We start from the raw sequence: 19,452 nt of genomic DNA on the forward strand, positions 1-19,452 counted from the left end.
TAAAAGAATAAAACTAAATAAAAACCATGTACCCAAGATAATCTACCTGCTCAAAAACCTGTTCCACCAAAGACACAACAGGAAGACAAGAGAGCTAAACATGGAACTCACCCAATTCATCTCCTGTCTACATCAGCACATAATGACAGGAAGTGAGTGGGCTCCAGGATAATGTAGTTCAAAGGTACAAGATTTCTAATTACACACACCTTCAAATAACACCTCAAGTTGAATTCTATAATGGCAGAGCCAAAAGGTCAGAGTGAGACATTCTTCCAAGTCAAGACAACTAAAGAGGTTAGAAGGAAAAATGTGTGTCATGGGGGTGTCCAGAGCACACATGAATGAAACACCAATGATAAGACTATGTGGTGGCTACAGAAGCAACAGGAGCTTTTGGAGATGTCAAACCACCTAATGTAAAGTGACTTGGAACCTGGTGAGACAAAATTTACAGGAGACCTCTGTTCCAACACTGGATGCCGGGCTAAATGCTGTGTGACAAATTCATTGCCTACATCCTCCTCTGGGTTCCAGTTCAAAGGGTGGAGAAGTGAACTTTAGTTGTAGAGGAAACAGGCCCCCTTAGAAAAAATATTGTGTTCAGTCAAAAAGGATGAAGGATCCAATGGAGCAATGTCACTTTCAGTTTCATGGGAGCAGGGAAGACAATTATTAATAATGATTGCAATTCCAAGAGATCTGGGGTTGTTCATGGAGAAAGACCAGAGAACTGTCCAGGAGAGCACTGACCACACTTCTCAAATTATAACACTTTGGAATCATCGAAAACTTTCAAGAGGTCCCTAGAACCAGCTCTGAAAACAGAATTGTGAAAAAGCCAGAAGCTTGGAACAATGTCAGTCACATACACAGATACCAGAAACAGAGTTCAATTTTAAGATAAAGTTCAGTCAAGAAGTTGACTGAAAAAATGAGCAAACAAAAAAAAATACCTGACCATATGAAATTACTACAATGACAGGGAAGATCAACACAAAATTAGAAAATAATAATGTCAAAATACCTTACAAGCAAATTCTTTAAGGGGGTGGAATATGAATTATACATAAACCCAAGAAGGACTCATGGACGAACTAAAAAATTTTAAATGATAAAGAAAAAAAAATAGGTTAGGAAATAAGAACTGAGAGGGCCACATAATTAACCACATCAATAACCAAACAGAAAGCATATGATTATCTCAATGGATACAAAAAAAAGCATTCAACAAAATACAGCGCCCATTCCTATGAAAAACACTAGAAAGTACAGGAAAAGAAGGGCCTTTCAGTCTAGGTCTTGGCTCCCTGGAGCCACCACCCTCCTCCTACAGCTACTCCCCCTGCTCCTCCTCTTTCTGCTGCTCCTCCTCTTTCTCTTCTCTTCTCCCCAGTGCCACTGAGTGAGGATCTGCTGCCATAGCCTTTTAGGTCCCAGGAACCATGGCTTCTGGATTAACTGTGAACAATGAAAAAAGATTTTAATGACATGAAAGTAAGGAAATATTCTACACAAGAGGAGATGAAAGAAGAAAGTAAGCATTTGTCTTCTGTTTAAGTGATGATAAAAAAAAAACCCAAATAATTGTAACGGAAGCAAAGTATATCTTGGTGGGAGATATTGGCGATACTGTAGAGGACTCCTACACATCCTTTGTGAAGTTGCTACCTCTGAATGATTGCCAATATGCTTTGTATGATGCCACATATGAGACAAAAGAGTCTAAGAAAGAAGACCCATTATTTATATTCTGGGCTCCTGAATGTGCATCTTTAAAAGATAATTTATGCTAGTTCAAAACATGCCATTAAAAAGAAATATACAAGTATTAAACATGAGTGGCAAGTAAATGACTTGGATGATACTAAGGATGATTCAGTGCTTGGAGAGAAATTGGGAGGCAATGTACTAGTTTCACTTGAAGGAAGATCTTTATAAAATGCCAGTGAAAAACTAACTAAATAAATAAAAATAATAAAATAAAATGACAGTGAAGTGCCGTCTGGAAATAGCTTCCATTTCTGCAGCTCCATCATTTGGAATCGAGTTAGGTTTTTGCTCCCTACGAAGCCTTCCCAGAAAAAATAAAGAAAACATAAAGATGTCATCAACTTAAGCAGCCCACCAGTGAGTGCCATTAGATGGTTTCATCCGGGTAACCCAAGGAATGCCTTGACGACACATTTTAGCCAAAACAAATTGGCATTATATGCATATTTTGCAGAACTAAGATGAATAGGAGAGTCAATATGAATAGCTTAGAAACTGCAAAGGCTTAGCTAATTGAATGCCTTGAAAGTATGATCCACTGGTCAGATGCTAAACTTCATTCAATGTTACTTGGAGTTGCACTTGATTGCAGTTCCTGAAGTTCTTGTGCTTTGTACACATAACCTGCCTTTAACACTTCTGTTGTGACATGGCAACATATATATGCATAAATATACACATATATACATATGCCTGTGTATATGTGTAACTATGCACTGAAAGCACTATTATAAGCTTGTTCCCCACAAAAGGGAATGCCAATTCGGTTGTCATAACTTTCACCATATTACTGTAGTACCTCAGTGCTCACTTCTGTTATCTGCATAACTTCCTAACTGAAGTAGTAGTTAATGCCTTTCTATTTTCCATTGAAGGTGCACTACAGAACAGGGGGAGGAGTTCAATGTGAGTCTTGTAGCACTAAAGATATTTTGAATAATGTAGTTATAATGGCAATTTCTGTATGAAAAGAGTCTTAAATGGACCATTGCTTTTGAGATCAAACCCACATGCTGACAAAATTGGCCATGTTGCAGTAAAATTTGTGGCTTATTACCTTTTTTAATTGAAAATTTGTATTTAATTAATTAATTTAGAATATTTTTCCATGCCTACATGATTCATGATCTTTCCCTCCCCTCCTCTTCTCCCCCTCCATAGCCAATAAGCATTTCCACTGGGTTTTACATGTGTCATTGATCAAGAACTATTTGCTTATTACTAATATTTGCATTAAGATGTGCATTTAGAGTCTACATCCCCAATCATATCCCCATCGACCCATGTGATCAAGCAGTTGTTTTTCTTCTGTGTTTCCGCTCCCACAGTTCTTTCTCTGGATGTGGATACTGTTCTTTCTCATAAGTCCCTCAGAATTGTCCTGGGTCATTGCATTGATGCTAGTAGAGAAGCCCATTACATTTGATTGTGCCACAGTGTATCTGTCTCTGTGTACAGTGTTCTCCTGGTTCTGCTCCTTTCACTATGTATCAATTCCTGGAGGTCATCCCAGTTCACATGGAATCCCTCCAGTTCATTGTTCCTTTCAGCACAATAGTATTTCATCACCAACAGATATTTGTGGTTTATTACAAAAAAAGAAAAGGGGAAAAAAAAAGAAAGGAAGGGTCATTCCTCAAAATAATAAACAGTATATATTTAAAACCATCAGCAAGTATCATCTGTAATGGAGATGAGTTAGAAGCATTCCCAATAAGATCAGGAGTGAAGCAAAGATGCCCACTATTATATATTGTATTAGGAGTGCTAGTCATAGCAATTAGAGACGAAAAAGATATTGAAAGGATTAAAGTAGGCAATGAGGAAACTAAACTATCACATTTTGCAGATGATATGATAGTACTCTTAGACAATCTGAGAAAATCAACTAAAAGTTAGTAGAAACAATTACTAATTTTAGCCAAGTTACAGAATACAAAATAAACCCACTGAAATCATCAGCATTTCTAAATATTTCCAACAAAAACCAGCAACAAGAGTTAGAAAGAGAAACTCCCATTAAAATCACCCTAGACAATATAAAATACTTGGGAATCTATCTGCCCAGACAAACACAGGAATTATATGAACACAACTACAAAACACTTTTCACACAAATTAAACTAGTTCTAAACAATTGGAAAAACATTAATTAGTCATGAGTAGGATGAGCTAATATAATAAAAATGACAATCCTACCTAAACTAATTTACTTATTCAGTGCCAAACTTATCAAACTACCAAAAAATTTTATTGAATTAGAAAAAATTGTAACAAAGTTCATCTAGAACAGTGGTTCTCAACCTTTCTAATGCCATGACCTCGCAGTACAGTTCCTCATGTTGCAGTGACCCCAAACCAAAAAATTATTTTGGTGGCTACTTCAAAACTGTAATTTTGCTACAGTTATGATTCAGAGTGTAAATACCTGATATGCATTATGTATTCTCATTGCTACAAACTGAGAGGTTGAGAACCGCTGATCTAGAAGCAAGAATATCAAGGGAACTAATGAAAAAAACGTGAAGGATGGGGGCCCAGAAATATTAGATCTTAAATTGTACTACAAAGCAGTGACCATCAAAACAATATGGTAAGAGCAAACAGATAGAAGGGTGGATCAGGGGAATACATGAATTGTAAATGACCTCAGCAAGCTAGTGTTCAATAAACCCAAAGATCCCAGATTTTGGAACAAGATCTCGCTTTTTGACAAAAATTGCTGGGAAAATTAGAAAACAGCATGGAAAGAATTAGGTTTATATCAACATCTTACATCGTATACCAGGATAAATTCAAAATGGGTAAATAACCTAAATATAAAGAGTGAAATTATAAATAAACTAGGTGGACATAGAATAGTATACCTGTCAGACCTATGGGAAAAGAAGAAATTTAAGACAAAGCAAGAGAGAGATAACACCACAACATGTAAAATTAATAATTTTAATTATATTAAATTACAAAGCTTTTGTACAAATAAAACCAATGCAACCAAAATTCAAAGGGAAGCAACAAACTGGAGGAAAAAATTTATGACAAAAGTCTCTGACAAAGGTATAATTTCCAAAATATATACAAAACCAGGTCAAATGTACAAGAAATCAAGCCATTCCCCAATTGGCAAATGGTCAAAGAATATGAATAGGCAGTTTTCAGATGAAAAAATCAAAACTATCAATAATCACATGAAAAAATGTTCTAAATCCCTCCAAATTAGAAAAATGCAAATCAAAACAACTCTGAAGTACCACCTCACCCCTAGTAGATTGACTGATATGAAAATAAAGGAAAATAAAAAATGTTGGAGGGAATGTGGCAAAATTGGGACACTAATACATTACTAGCAGATTCATGAATTGATACAACCATTCTGAAAGCATTTGGGAATTATGCCCAAAGGGCTTTAAAAGACTGCATGCCCTTTGATCTAGCAATACCACTACTAGGTTTGTATGCCAAAGAGATAATAATGAAAAATATTTATGCAAAAATATTCATAGCCCTACTCTGTGGTGGCCAAAACAATTAGAAACTGAGCAGGTGTCCCTGGATTGGAGAAGGACTGAACAAATTATGGCATATGATGGTAATGGGATACTGTTGTGTGATAAAGAACAATAAACTGCTTGATTTCCATACTGATTCAGAGTGAAATGAGCAGAACCAGGAGAACATTATACACAGAGCCTGAAACATTGTGAGATTATCATATGTAGTAAACGTTGCTACTGATAACAATGCAATAATCCAGGACAATCCCAAGGGATTTTTGAGAAAGAATGCTATCTACATCAAGAGAAAGAACTGTGGGAATAGAAATTCAGAAGGAAAACATTTGATTTTTCACTTGTTTATATGGGCATTGGATGTGGAGTTTTGGTTTTTAAAAGATTATTACAAAAATGAGTAATATGAAAATAGGTATTGAATGATAATATATGTATAGCCTAGTGGAATTGCTTGTCGGTTCTGGGAGGGGGAGGGGGAAAAGGTAGGGAAAGAACATGAATCATATAATGATGGAAAAATATTTAAATACATTTTTAAAAAGAACTGAGGGGGTAAAAGGTTCTAGTGGTAGTCTCTCAGTGACCGAGAATGACTATTGTCTTTGTGCATTATCATCTATTGGTGTACCCTCATGTGGCTTTGGAGTCCAAAGGCTGAGGCACAAAGTTTGTGGCACATGGGGCCTGGGACTCCAGTTGTTATGGGAGGTGCGGTTGTGGCCTGGTGTCAGCGTTCACGCGCAGCGGCAAGACGTCAATGTCACTCATCTTCAAAGGTGGTGACGGCAAGGCAGCCTACGTGCAGGATCGTGACTACAACTGCCAGTGGTCACCTCCACCTGTTGAGTAGCCACTCCCCCATCACTGCAGGTCTTGAAGAGGGTGGACGGGGTCAGGATAGATGAGTGTGCACAAAGACACTTGTGCGTGAAGGAGATTTAAGTGGAAAAGTCGATGCATAGAGACAGTCCCACTCTCTCGGTGTTGGAAGCCTGGGTCCAGTGGCACGAAAAGTCGTTACACCTGGAGACTTCCTCAGATGCATTGGATGGCCCTGTTGTCTTTTGTGCTCCAACACGCCCTAAGTACTCCCCAGTGCTTTGCTGCGTAGCCCTCTCAGCCGTTGAACCTTCTTATTGGTTTCTTCCGTCTGTTTGGCCGAAGCAGTCTTCACATGCTGGGTGAGCAAAGCCCTAGTTCACCAGGGGTCCACAACGACCCAATGGCTACCCTCGCAAGGTTTAGCCGGCCTGTCGAAGCCGTTGCCCGGGATGTGGCCGCTGCCGCATGCCAGCAACTACTGGGAGCCACAAGTGAGAGCTGGGTGTCAAGTGGGGGTCAGAGACTGGAGAGCTGCCCTAGAAGGGCATGACAAGACCTCCATACCAGAGATACTACCCCTCCCTGAGCACCCATACACCCCAAGGGACAAAGGTTATGAAAAGATAATTAACATCTTGGTAAAAAAGGGACACAAAAATTTTCTGAAGAAAATAATCTCTTATAAAACAAAACTGGCCAACTGGAAAAAGTGGTACAAAACTATGCTGAAGAAAATAACTTTTTTAAATACAATTGGCTAAATGGGAAAATGATACAAAAGTTTACTGTAGATAATAATTTGTTAAAATTTAGACTTGATAAAGTGGAATCTCATGATTCTATGCAACAGCAAAAAACACTTTTTAAAACCAAGATAATTTTTAAAATAGAAATTGTGAAAAATATCCAAAAAACAACTGGCCTCAAAAATAGAGGAGAGATGACTTAAGAATTATTGGACTACTAAAAGGCCATGGTTCAAGAGTTGAGATATTAATTGTCAATAAATTGCAAAGGAAAACTGTCCCAATATTCAAGAACCAAAGGATGAAATAGAAATTGAAGGAATACCCCTGAAAAAGATACCAGAATCAAAACTTCCAGGAAAACCCATTCAAATTCAAGATCTCCCAGATCAAACAGAAAATACTTCAAACAACAGTAATTTATTGTGTAACGATGGGTAAGACCACATAAAACTTTGCACCTACCACAATAAAATAGTAAAGGGCTTATAGTATGATATTCTGGGAGCCAAAAGAGATGGAATTACAAATGAGAAAAATCTGCCAGCAAAACAGTGTAATATTCAAGGACATAAGGTAGAAGAAGCCTTCCCAGAAAGATCAGGAATGAGTCAAAGATGTCCATTATCACCAGTATGATTCAAAATTACACTAGAATGCTATAGGAAAATAGAAGAAAAAGATATTGAAGGAATTATAATTGGTAAAGAAACAAAATTATTCTTTGTAAGATGACATGATGATAGTAACAAATAAAATGGTGGTCTAAAGGCTTAGTGCCAGAGTTATAAGAATTTGTTAATAAAATATATGTGTCTGTATCTGTGACAGAAAGAGAGAAAGACAAAGAAGAGACAGAGAGAAGGAGGGAAATACATAATTAGTAGTCATAACTGTGATTGTGAATTTTTTTTAAATAAAAAGGGATTCAATATTAAGATCTTGAGAAAAACTAATCTGACTCAGGTATTGATTAAGAAGGCAATGTGAAAAAAAAAGCAAAGGAAGACATAGTTCTGATCCATTCATTTATTCAATAAACATTTATTTATCCTCTATTATATGTCAGAGAGGGCAGCTAGGTAATATAGCAGATAGTGCTGACCTTGGAGTCAGGAGGACCCAATTTCAAATCTGACCTTAGAAACTTACTAGCCATGTGACCCTGAGCTTTAACTTAACCCTCTTTGTCTCAGTTTCTTCATCTTTAAATTAACTGGGGAATTAATAGGCAGCTTCAGTATATTTGCAAAGAAAACTTCAAATGGAATCATGAAGAATTGGACACAATTGAAACAATTGAAGAACAAAAATGTGCCAAGCACTGTGCCTGAACCCAGAACTTGGAAAACAGAGGCAAAAAGATAATCTCTCCTCTCAAGGAGCTTACAATCTATTGAGGAGACAACATGAAAATAAATACATACAAAGCAAGCAGGAGAAATATAAAATAATTTTAAAAGGGAAAACACTGGAATTAAAAATAATTGAGAAAGGCTTCCTGTACAAGGTATGAATTTAGTTGGTACTTAAAGGAAAGCAGGGAGATTAGCAATCAGAACAGAGAAGAGTGTTTCTAGCACAGGGAACAACCAGAGAAAATTCCAAGAACCAAGAGATGGAGTGTTATGTTCATGGAAAGGATAGAATGCCAGTGTCATTAGATTAAAGAGTATCTGGTGGGGAGTAAGGTGTAAAAAAACTAGAAAGATGGGAGAGACTTGGGTTTTGAAGGACTATTAATGATGAATTGATCACTATTTCAGACACCACACATAGCTAAACGCCTAAAAACCACACAGAGTCAAAGGTTCTGGCACTCTGGGAACAATATCTCTGAAAAGATCACCATACTAGATGATTCTCTACAGAATAGAACTTGGGGAACTTATATACTATTTGGGGAACTAAGGACAGGCAAGTGTGACTGATTGCATTGCATGGACACAAGAAAATGAGGGGTCCAATGTACTTTGACTGGCTTGGGAAAGAAACCATAGCCAGAGGCTGTGATATCAGTGGGTGGTCTACTTACAATAGAAACTAAAAGGATAGTTCCTACACAGGTGTTGATCATCTTGGGAACAGATCTGATAAATAGGGGGAATTTCCAAGACTAAAAGGATATTTAGCATTTGATTTAGATCTATTAATTCTACCCAACTAAAACCATTAAGTAATTTAAGGTCTATTATTCAGTCTGAAATGGCTAAGTCTGGGACTTCCCTTGGTGTGAATTCTCAGGGGACAGGGGTAGAATTGGGGTCTCCAGATGTCAAGTTGACATTATATTAGGTACCACTCAATGTTAATCAGAGTGGAACAAGGAATTGCATGTCTATGGTAATTGAAGATCTAGGGGAAAGTCCAAAGGAGGGATTGGATACTCCTAGAAAGGAATTCCTTATGTCCCCTTTGACCTAGAACACTTCTGGAGTTTAGGGTGCAGAGGGAAACCTGTACCCCCATATAAAGGGTACATCAATCATCCTTGCTCTATAAATGTACTGAAATAGGAAAGGGATGCCCCTCAAACAAAAGATCCAGGAGGAGGTAAAGACAGCTTAATACTTGTTGCAAATGGGGAAATCATATCATATCATATCATATCAAAGAGCCATATCCTGATTGACCTCATATTACCTGGTATAGAGGACCTGCAGAGTGAGTACCTTGGCATTCCTATTCCTAAGAATACATGATTAGATGGAAAACACTGGCCTTCAGCACCCGATATATGAAAGTTATAAAGTTCATATTCAAGTCATAATCCTTCACTACCATTGATCTAGTATCAGACTACTGTCAATAAGAGAATTTTAAGTTAATGTTCAATCTTTTTGTGCAGGAGAGAAATTATTCTTGTATTCTATAATTCTAAATTCTAAAATTCATTCTATAAAATGATACAACAAAGAAACCAAATTGATCCTCTGTGGAGTGAGAAATCAGTGTGTCATTCTCAAGTTATTAATAGTTATTAATATCTAAAAGTTGGTGCCCCTCCCCAATATCCTTACAAAAGCTTTACAGCTTTAAATGAATCTGTCTGGGAATTGTCCTAGGCAGGAGTCCTATGCTGTTGGTCTTAGATTCTGAAGTGACCAAATCTTAAGTACCAATCTTGAGTACCCATTTGTTTTAGAAGACTCTCCTATTCAATCTTTGTATTTGGATTATTGAAGCTTCTTCCAGAAGGTCAAGCCCAATGACTTGACTGATCCTCTCATCAGCCCCTCCTGGATAATGCAGTCCCAAACTACTACCCTCCTTGTATTTGTCTCCTACTTCCTGATTATTTCTTTAAAATACTGATTTGCTTGGATGTATCCATTGTGGAGCTATTCTCCAGTTTCTTGAAGATGTTCATTAGGTTGAATATGTTCATTGTAAAGCCATTGTAAAGCTATTCAACATTCTGTCTCCAACTATTGTAAAAATATTATAATCCCTTCTGGGAGACTTGATAGTCAGAATTCTCCTATAAGTAAAGGATTTTTCTGTGAATTTGGGGTGTCAATATGGAATCTAGTAACCCCAAATTTGTGGCCTAGTGGGATCTAATGAACCCCAGGTTTCAGGACTAACTTATAGGTTGGAGACGGCATGTTAGGATTCGAGTGGAAGACCACCCCAAGGAACACATGGAGACAATGAAATTCAGGCAAGGGGAAGTTTATTACTAGCAGCGCTAGGGGAGCCCAATCAAGGGGTTCCACAGAGGCAGAGGCAGAGTGGAGTTTATATTGGTTAAAGCAGTCATAGTTGAGTTACTTGATGGGTTTCACCTGGAACATTCTGTTAATGATGTTGGCTAGTTTAGCATAATAGGTGGATGATGTAAGACAGGCATATCAGGTGGGCGATTGGACAGACATGAAAGGTAGGTGACTAGGTGACTACTGGCATACTGGGGTCCCGTAATTCCTGGGACCTTGCCCAGAACATCCCTTTGTAGGACATTCTGTTGTCCCTTACAGAGTGAGGGTCAGTTGATTTTTATTGCATAACACCCAAAGTTTGTACTTGTTCCCTTTTCCCATGGGAATCTACCCTGAAGGAAATCCCAGGCTAGCAGTTTCAGACTGAGTGGCAGATCCTCAGGTGAATTGACAATTCTAGTTAGGTGGGACTAAACATATGCTAAGGACCCTCTTTGTTTTAGGTAATCTACCCATTGTATCAGAGACCCTTTCTGAAGAAGATCCACACCTGAGCAGGAACCATCCTTTAGTATCCATTGGAAGCAGCCCCTTCTCTTGCACCCTTGCCTCTAGCTATGATTCCTTTCCCAAGCTTGACTGTATCCTGTCCCTGTAGTTTGAACACTCCCATTTTCTTTGTAGCTATAGTGATGTCAATCATCTTTCCCTGCCCTTGAATCCCCCAAATGGTATAGAGGTCCCCCAAATTCTTTTGTTCCTTGGAGTTGGTCATCAAGCTTGGTGCCACACCCAGGGTCAGTGTCCAGAAGGGCCAGAGTTCAATCCCCAGACACTGTGCACTCATGTGTGGTGCGCAGTTCTGTGCCGAGGTCTACTATTACATTGAACCCCTTTTACCCTTAATTAAAGAGTGATTTTGACTATGTAATAGTTCTGTGTTTTTTCCCAGCCAGCAGAGGGCATTTTGTCTTGGGTCAGTAACATGAGGCAGTTCCCCACCCTTTCTCTGTAATTCCTTGTGGCCATTTGTCTTGGGTACATGACTTGAGACAGGGCTCCCTCTTACCCTCAATTAAAGCATTATATCTTAAATGATTCATTTCTCTGGTCATATATATTTTAATGAATGGCAAAAGAGGGTGAACTTTGAAATTTCCAAGGTACCCCCGATTTCCACTCCCAACAATCCTAACAAAAGTGACAATCAGTGATTTCTAAAGATCTTACCAGGAACCCCAGAATACAGATAGAAGAACTATCACTCAGCATTTCACAAGCATCCAAGCCTCACTTTTCCTTAGTAAAATTTTATTGGAGTCAGTTTGAACCTGCTTACTGGAGCTAATTGTTAAATTTTCAATGAAGTCGCTTATTCCTAAGAAACTAGCAAACTCTACAAATGAAGGCCTAATTCATCATTTTGTTGTTTATCTAGACGGAGGAAGGTGATAGAAAACATGTTAAGAATGCAAATTAAACTTAAAAGTAGGACCAGAGTGCATTTTTTCCCAGAGAGTTGTTTGTTAAACATTTAGCAGTATATGCTTAATATCCTCACAAAAAAACTTTTATTTCTCTTGGCATGCAAAAAAATAAAAATGTCTTTTCAGCTCCCTGCAAATGCTCCATTGGAAATTTATTAGCTAATACTTATTGTCAACAGAGATTTTCATCTTAGTCAAAAGTTTTTTCCTCATTCAGACTCATGTCAAACTCCCCTTGCAGTTAATCATTTGTTGTTGTTGGTTTTTGCAGACAGTGACATAATGATAATAGCTCTGGGAGGAAATGAGCTCAGACTCTGTTGATCCTATAACCCCAGCCCCAGATATGCCCACCACACAGAGCTACAGATTTCTGCAACTCCATCTCCTGCTGTGACAGCAGATAACAGTCTGGTGAGTGATGATGGGAGGCCTTGATCTCAGTCAGGGAGTGGTAGAGAAACCCTTCCAGGAGTCAAAGAACAGGCTTCTGCATCACTGAGTGTTGGAATCAGGTAGAAAAGAGGCCTAAATAGGAAGAGTGATATTTTGAGGACAAAGGAGGGAAAAGCTGCTGATTGTAGGTCCATCTTGGCCGGGCTTGGGACTCTGATTCTCTTCTCCCTTCCTTTAGTTCATCTTCACCCCACTCTACATCACTGTTGTTATCCAATATGATGCAGTGCAGTACTCTGCTCTATATTTTCGTAGGATGAAGAGATGGAGAACATGTGTTTGGCATGAACTTTTTCCCTTTTTATTTTATTTTTTTTTAGAATATTTTTCCATGGTTACATGATTCATGTTGCTACCCTCCCTTCTTCCTTCTCCATTCCCAGAGCTGACAAGCAATTCCACTGGGCTACACATGGATCATTGTTCAAAACCTATTTCCATGTTATTTGTATTTCTAATAGAGTGATCCTTCAATAAAAACCCTAATCATATCCCTATTGAACTATTATGGGATTGATCATATGTTTCTGCAATGACCTCTCTTCTCCAGCACCTTCTGTATGTCAGTGTGGCACTCATAAACTGCCAGTTTGCTATTTATTCAAGGCCTTTTAGGCTTTAAAGTTGTCCCCTCCAAGTCTCCTGTTTTCTTCTCTGCCCTTGCCCAAGAATCTCCCTGGCTCTGACAGTCAGAGAGTAATACTGTGTTTCCTTTGATATGCTACAAATGTCTCTTTAGACAGATTACTAAAAACAATGGGAAGAGCCCTTCTAGGGACATTAGCGAACAAAGGACCAAAGGTTTGTCTTGAAGAGGGGTCAGTCAATTTCACACTTTGCCTCAATTTCCTCACTGTAAAAATAAATAAATAAATCTGACAAGGTACTAGGACAGATCCTTTTCCTGATGAAGCAAGGGATGGAGTTTGGGGTTATTGTTTTCTTTTATTTTTAATTCAGGCTTCTTGAGCAACACAGATGTTGCTCTGCAACTCTCAGTGTCTGCCAGATTCTCCCTATTAAGAGTTAGGAGCTTATGGGGCAAGAACCTCTGTTCTTGTATGGGGCAAATCATCTTAGTATTGCTCTAGGGGTCTATTCAACCTGCCATAGCCAGGAGGTATGGAAGCAGACATGGAATTAGACAAAATTGTTATTTCATATAAGAACAATTATGGATTAGAGAATATTATTCTAATATGCTATTCTATAGATGATAATATCCTAAGAACAGAATAATCAGAATGTCTGTGGAGTTAAAAAAAAAAAAGCCCACCACATCTTTGTTGGACAATATTGTTATCTTTCGTTTTAATATGTTTGGAGATTAAGTGGTATCATAGGGCAGGATTTTTTCTAATTCTGAATCATCTTGAACATCACAGACTATCAGGGAAGAAAGGAAGGAATGAACTAAATAAATATTTATTAAACAGCAACTATGTGGCAGGATTTTGATTATAAATACTTTATTGATATCTCATTTGATCTTCAGAACAACCCTAGGACAGACTTACTTTTATAATTCTTGGGTACAAAAGAGGAAACCGAAGTAAGCAGAGATTGAGTGACTAGCTCAGGACCATACTCAAAGTAAATATGAGGTTGAATTTGAATTCAGATCTTCCTGACATTAAAGTCAACACTCAAAAAATATTACACTGTGTCGAGGGAAGTAAAAAAATGAGGTGTATAGAATGCCTCAAATTATTATAAACACAATTTTTAATAGAATTGTAAAAAGAACAAGATAACTGCCATAGTGTCCCAAGATGCTGAAATTTAGAACACGTAGATTGCACTTTTTAGTCCTTTGGTTGATAGAAATTAGACATGTTTGATTCCTAGTTTTATTCATGTGAGTCTCTGAATTCACGGGCTCAAGAAGCTCTTAACCCTCTCTCAATTCAGATCAGTCACTCTCCAGCATCTGGTGGTTTCCTAGAACTTTGAGAGGGTAAGTGTCTCACCCAGAGTCACAAAAGCAAGACTTGACCCTCGATTAAATTAACACCAAGGACAATCCTCATTTTTTTTACTAGATTTTGCTAGATTGTCTCTCAACACCTAGGTGGTAGGAATAACTACTAGAAACAGAAACTACTAGCTAAGCTGTCTCCTTCCCAACCAGCATGCCCTCCTGGGTCCCATTCCTTCCCCTGCAAAAGCTTCATTTTATCCCTAAGTCTCTGTCCTTATCAAGGATTGGTACCACAGAGTCTCATTCAGTATAGGACTGTACTCTGAGGTCCAAGGCATTTCCTGCAGCCCCACTCTTTCACTACCCTTGCTCAACTTGATTTTTCTTTAAAAGTTGACTGAAAGGATCCTTTTGTTCTGCCTAGCAGAAACACCTTTTGTCATATTTGCTCTGGGCAACAGAATTTCTAATCAATCTATCCCCTGTTTACAAAAGTTCATTTGTGTTTTGTGCTTTAAGGTTTACAAAGGGCTTTATTATTTTATTTATATTACTTCATTCTATCCATACAATGCTATGAAATAAATGGTATTATTATCCTCACTTTACAGAAGCAAGGTGAGATTTTAGTTGGAACTTTAAAAAGTCCAAGGACATCTTTAATCAGAAGGGAAGAGGGAGAGTTCCAAGTATAGGGAATAGCCAGAGAAAATACCAAGAGATGGAGAATCTTGTTTATGGAATAGCCAAGAAGCCAGTGTCACTGAATTAAAGCACACTTGTTGGGAAATAAGATGGGAAAAGACTGGAAATATAGGAAGGGTCAAGTTCTTGAAAGGGGCTGAATGACAGATAGACCATTTTGAGTGTGATCTCAGAGGTGATAGAGAGCCAATGGAGTTTTACTGAGTACATGAAGTGACAATATTGACCTGTACTTTTAAAAAATTCCTTTAGTGGCTAAAAGGAGAATGAATGTATTGGAGTGGGAAGAAATGGGAGGATAGACAAATAAGCTGTGAGATGTTAGTGTATACTTAATATTTGCCAGACTACTTCATGTTATCCACAAGTTTTGTTCAGATAGTGAGTCCTTACTTCAATGGTTATGATCCTTGATATTATAAGGATAGTTGTTTTCTTTCTCTATATAAATAACGAGTTCCATTGATTTAGATTTTTTTCAGTAAAAATCATTATAATCATTACTGCTTAATGATTCAGTTTGAAATCTGATGTCATAAGGCCCACAACTTTTCTAGTTTTTTACTTATTTCCTTGCGATTCTTGACATTTTTTCCTCCAGGTGAATATCATTAATTTTTCTAGATCAATAAGTTAATCCTCTGGAAGTTTCTAGATATTTAAATTATTTTAGGTAGTATTCCCACTTTTTATATTGTTTCAGCCTACAAATATTTACATGATAGTTTACTTTTTTTTAGATGTTTTATTTCTGTAAAGGATATCATTTAGATGGATTGATGTAATTATCATATCTTCCTTGGTAGATAGATACCAAATAATATATTTTATAGGCATTCTGAATATAATTTCTCTTTTAATTTTGTTTGTAATATAGAGAAATATTATTTATGTGGCTTTATTTTATATCCTACATATAGTCTTGCTAAATTTTTGTTTCCATTATTTTTCTTTTACTCTTACTAGAAAATCCATCATAACAATCTGAGAGAAAGATAATTTTTATTCCTCTTTGCCTGTGTTTCTTCTTTCCTTTTATTTTTCTTGACCAATTGTCATAGCTAAGATTTCCAAAACTATGTTAAATAGTCATAGGGATAATAATTATCTTTATTCTACTCCCTTCTTATTTGGAAGAATTCTAAACTTAAATTGAACTTGAAGAAACATAATGTTCTCATGGGAAATTGCCCTCCAGATGATATCCTAATGGGCCTCTTGTCCCAAGAACTAAAACTGGCATATCCTTATTTATGTATTGCCATAAGGATATGTTAGCTCAAGGCTTCAGGATTCAGTGACCTAGGTCACTGGCCAGACCATATATTAAAAAGGAGCATCTGGGACTAAGATTGATGTGTCTTCACTTCTGGTGCCTGATTCTCAAGACGACCCCCACCCCTAGCCCTCTATATAAACCAGACCTCTGCAATGCTCAGGGTCTTCCACTTCTTGTGGAGGCCCAAGCTATAGCTTGAATAAAGTACTTCTTGTGTATTGCATTACCATGTTTGTCTCCTCCTTGGAATCTGAACCAGACCGAGACAGAAAAAACTAACCTCACATTACTAATACAGGAATACTATAAACTCTTTCCAGCACCTTGCTTTTGACTATCTGATATTATCTTTTAATATTTTTACATCTCTACCATTAGGAATGTTGATCTATAGTTTTCTTTCTCTTCTGTGTCTCTTGCTATTTTAAAATATGGGGAATTTTCTTAGTTTGTCAGGATCTTTTCTTGTTTCTGTACAAAATTTGTGTCACATTAAAATTAATTGTTTAAATGACTGAGATAGTCACTTCTTTTTTAAATTTTTAATTTTAAAAATATTTTTTCATGTTTATGTATTTCATTTTATTTCCCTCTCCTTCCCCCTCCCAGATCCAATAAGTATTTCCACTGGGTTATGCAAATGTTATCATTTATAACTACTTCCATATTATTCATTTTTGAAATAGAGCAACCTTTTAAAACCAAAACCTCAAATCATATATCCATATAAAGAGATGATAAGTCATTTGTTTTCTTCTATGTTTCTAAACAGTTTTTTCTCTTGATGTGGATGGCATTTCTTTCTCATAAGTCCCTTGGGATCATCTTGTATGAGCAAAATCCATTCCATTGTATTGTTCCACAGTGTTTCCCTTCTGTGTATAACGTTCTCTTGCTTCTGCTCATTTCACTCTGCATCAGTTCATGGAGGTCTTTCCAGTTCATATAGAAATCTTCCAGTTGATCATTCTTTATTGCACAACCTTATTTCATCACCATCTTATACCACAATTTGTTCAGCCATTCCCCAATTGAGGGACACCCTCTCATTTTCCAATTTTTTGCCGCCACAAAGAGTATGGCTATGAATATTTTTGTACAAACATTTTTCTTTATTATCTCTTTAGGGTACAACTCTAGTAGTGGTATGGCTAGATCTAAAGGCAAGCATTCTTAAAAAACCCTTTGGGCATAGTTCCAAACTGTCTTCCAGAATGGTTGGATCAATTTAAAACTCTACCAGCAATGCATCAGTGTTCCAATTTTGCCACAACCCCTCCAACACCTATTATTTTCCTTTACTGTCTTATTGGTCAATCTGCTAGGTGTAAGCATTGTTCTGATTTGCATTTTTCTAATTTTGATAGATTTAGAGCACTTTTTCATGTGTTTATTGATAGTTTTGATTTCTTTATCTGAAAACTACCTTGACCATTTGTCAATTGGGAAATGGCTTCATTTTTTTGTACAATTGACTTGGATTCTTAAAAATTTGAGAAATTTGACCTTTGTCAGAAGTTTTTGTTCTGAAAATTTTTTTCCCAATTTGTTGCTTTCCTTCTAATTTTGGTTACATTGCTTTTATTTGTATAAAACCTTTTAAATTTAATATAATCAAAATTATTAATTTTACATTTTGTAATGTTCTCTCTTGCATGGTCTTAAATTATTTCCTTCCCCATGGATCTGACAGGTATACTATTCTATGTTCACCCAGTTTACTTATAATTTCTCTCTTTATATTTATATTTGTCATTTACCCATTCTGAATTTATTTTGGTATAAACTGTGAGATGTTGATCTAAACCTAATCTCTCCCATACTGTTTTCTAAGCAGTTTTTTTTTTTCAAATACTTGGTACTTATCCCAAAATCTGGGAGATAGATTCACTTCTAAATCTATCTCACCTTGGCGATTTTTACTTGGGAAGTTACTTTTGACTTGGCATATGTTTTTTTCTAATATTGAGTGCTTTATGTATATTTTCCACCTACCAAATATTACTACTTTTAGTATTCATACATTTCAACTGCTTTGTGGTTTTATTGGCATATAATTGTGGGAAATATTTTCAGAAAATTTCATTGCATCTTTTAATGCAAAGAATTTTCTTTTCATAGATTTAGTATGAAATTTTTTTCTTCACTATACAACTGCTTATTTTATTATTTTTTGAAGTTTCAACATTTATGTATCAATGTATTTTAAGTCTTCTATAAATTTTATTATTTCCTCTTTAATTTTCAGAATTTTTATTCCGGTGTTGAGTTGGGAGTTGATTTCTTATTTTTCTATTTTTTTAGTTGCATGCCCAATTCGTTCATTTGTCCTTTCAAACTTATATTGATTCAAGTATTTAGGGACAAACTTTTCCCTTAAGACTATTTAGATGCATCCCTCAGCTGATTCCTATATTAAGGGAGATATACACAGTAAAATTCATGTTGGACAACCTTCTAATTTCTAAGATATATGAGATAGATTCAAATTTATAAAAAATAAAAGCTCATTCTTCAATTGATAAAGTAAAGGACATATTTTGGAATGCCTCATTTTTATGAATGACTTAAATAACATTTTTCATTCCTGTAAGTTCTTTTTTAGTCTACCAATTCTTTAGCATTAAACTATTTAGTTTAACTTGTGATCTATAAGTGACACAATCTTTTTTCTGCTTCACTGCCATTCTTCTACTTCCTAAGTACCACCCAAACACATTTTTTTACTTTCTTTTTTTTTACTTTTAATATATCCTTAAGAGTCCTGCACTTCAAATGACAAAGTTTATTTTGTGTATGACTACTCAGGCCAAAATCTTCTCTCCTATTTAGTCCTTACTCTTGTTTTCCCCAAATCTACCAATTTCCCTGTTGAGTTTAGTGTCTCTCTAAACCAAGCTCTTTGTACATGGATAAAAGTAAGGATCATGGGATGCCTGATACATCTATTCCTTTTTCCATTTCTTTATACTCTTTTTTGTGAGAATTTGTTTCTCTTGAATAAGCATGTTTATTGTAATTTATTACATATTTATAATAAGCCATATGTATTATATCATATTACAAATTATATTGTTATATATTTTAAA

General features: G+C 36.4%; 1 pseudogene; it reads left to right on the forward strand.

The window, feature by feature from the left end:
- Positions 1–1,445: 1,445 nt before the first annotated feature.
- Positions 1,446–2,748, forward strand: LOC100618842 (cofilin-2-like; annotated as a pseudogene).
- Positions 2,749–19,452: the final 16,704 nt, after the last annotated feature.

The sequence above is a fragment of the Monodelphis domestica genome, chromosome 6, assembly GCF_027887165.1.
Source record: "Monodelphis domestica isolate mMonDom1 chromosome 6, mMonDom1.pri, whole genome shotgun sequence".
Classification (NCBI taxonomy): Eukaryota; Metazoa; Chordata; class Mammalia; order Didelphimorphia; family Didelphidae; genus Monodelphis; species Monodelphis domestica.